Genomic DNA, 2500 nt, shown 5'->3' with positions numbered 1-2500 from the left:
ATTAGATACTTTTTATGAATGTCAACTAAGTATCGTAAGTAAATTGCTCCCGGTTGTTCAATCATTTGATAACCAGAGTTATTCTTTGATAAATGATCACTATGAGTCAGACTCAATAGAATTTGATCAATCCTTGTTTCTGTCGTTAAGGTAGAGAACTGAACCAAGAATTCTCTTTCTTTATCATCAATCGAATCACTGTTCGAGACCCAGGATTCTATTTTATCATCAATCCAATCACCATTCACGTTTTTTATTTTTCTTATCAAGGAATAGATCGCTTTACTTGTATGACTTACATGTCTCGTATTTCTCGAAAAAGCGATTCGATTGATGGGATTTGGTATGATACTTATGAGATCGATGAGATTCCAATATTTCTTCTTAGAACGTATTGATTTGACCCCATAAGCGGGACCACCACCCCATAGCATGGGGCCACCAGAAGCAGAACCCCGTATTTCTTCTAGAGAATCTCCTAATTGTTCCAGAGCAACTAGAAAGAGATTCTTTAACCAGAAAGAATTCAGTTCAGATGTGGGATACCTATCTAGAAGTTTTCGCAACTCAATCATGTATGATGGAATCATCAAAGATTTGACCTTTTCGAACTCTGTCTGTAACTCACTATAGACTCGAGAAACAAAGAGAAGATGTGTACGAACGAGATATCCAGCAACAAGAAGAAGGAAAAGGATTGAATAGAGGAACTCCCGAACATTTAGCGATCTCAGATGTGTCGATATCAATAGTGATTCATTATTTCGATGAAAAATTTCTTCGGATAGAAGAAGATTATGTAAACAATTACTCGGAATCTCACTTATCAGATTCCATATCTTACTTATCAGATTGCATTGTGAAAGACACAATGGAATCTGAAGAATTCGCCATGATATATCTGATCCATGCATAATATCATGAAAAATGGATACAAATTTTTGGCTGCTACTTAGTATCGGCAATAGGTCTGAAAAAGTATCTAAAAATATGAAATTTATATATTTGTACCCTGTCGAGGTAAGGAACCATGGTATATATGTTTGGAATAGATTCCATTTTGAAAGAGTTGAAAAAGCACTATCTCGTTGAAAGGTTCTATACATCTGCCCTTTCTCAAGGCATTTTTTTGGACAAGGACTCCGTTTTTTCCTCTTTTCGGATGGTAAATATTTCTCAGAACATGGAGTGTGAATCAAACCCATGTTTGAATTGAAATTGAGATACTGATGCAAGTTCTTCCCTTCTGAATCAGGTAGATTCATATCTGAAAGAGATTGACAATAAGTTCTTTCAAAATTGACTATTTGTCCCTCTGTTAGAGGTGTTCCAGAAATGTCTGCGATCGAGTAAATAGCTCTACGAACGAATGGATCGGATCGAATTGGAAAATGGAAAGATTTGTACAAGTTATACCCTTCGTCGCCACTTTGCGGAAAATCGTTAGGTATCAATATGTTAGATACCTGTGACTCGATTGGTGAAATAGTATCTCTCCCCCAAAAAGCATGTTTTTTTTTACCACCGCAAAAAGAAAATATTTTGTTGCGAATGAACAAGATATTGAGGAATTGTCCATACGTAAAATCATTATTATTGATACAGGCCTTTTCCACATAAAAAGGGAATCTTTTGTTACAATAGAAGCAGAAGTGATATCGATTATTCAAGAATCGAAGTCGATTTGCTTTATAAAAAGAGGATATCAATGAACTTCTATGAAATGGTTTCACGGGATTCAGCCAATTGTCTTGATCGTGGGATATCGTTGAGAAATAGGAATCCGTGTTATCAAAAGATTTCCTGCAATTCTTTCTAGTATGGAATGAGTCAATCATCCACTTTGGTATCTTATTGAACAAAAATGGTGATATTGTTCCTCCATTGATCAAGAATTTCGATTTTTGGGAAGTATCATGGTCATCCAATAATAAGGGTTTCCTTTTTTTCAAATGAAAGATTTGAAGACCTATTGATTCTAACAACTGATTACAGAGTGGATCATTCGGACCTTTCAACTCATAGATGTGGATCTCGGACCTATGAATGGGGATACTCCCGAAACTCACAAAGAAAAAAGGAAGTGAGTTAGACAAAAAGAGAAGAAACTTGGACAAAAAAAGAAGTAACTTGGACAAAAAGAAACAAAGTGACTTAAACAAATATTTTTTGTCGATAACCTCAGACCAATCAATCGAATATTGATTAATATGTAATCGATCGAACACTACTTGAAAACGGCTATTCTGCTCAGAAATGAAATGGTCCAAATGTTCCTGGAAATTCTTGCTCCCATTGGACCATTTGTATCTATATGCATTAGGATCCCGATTCATGGATCTCTCCGTTCGAGAAATAAAAATAAGAAGATCGAACCATTTCTTCTGACTCTTTTTCAAATTTGATAAATGTTGGTTGATCGTGTATTTCATTATAGTTCTATGATTCAGAGTATCATTTCCTATTTGATACCTTTGAATTCCATATTCGAAGTTGCGAT

General features: G+C 35.2%; 1 pseudogene; it reads right to left on the bottom strand.

The window, feature by feature from the left end:
* The window catches only part of LOC113870275, a 65797-nt pseudogene that overhangs the window by 60667 nt on the left and 2630 nt on the right, over nucleotides 1–2500 (bottom strand).

Source organism: Abrus precatorius, unplaced genomic scaffold (genome assembly GCF_003935025.1).
Source record: "Abrus precatorius isolate BTA unplaced genomic scaffold, Abrus_2018 Scaffold0, whole genome shotgun sequence".
NCBI classification, from domain to species: Eukaryota; Viridiplantae; Streptophyta; class Magnoliopsida; order Fabales; family Fabaceae; genus Abrus; species Abrus precatorius.
This window is presented reverse-complemented; position numbering and strand designations above follow the sequence as displayed.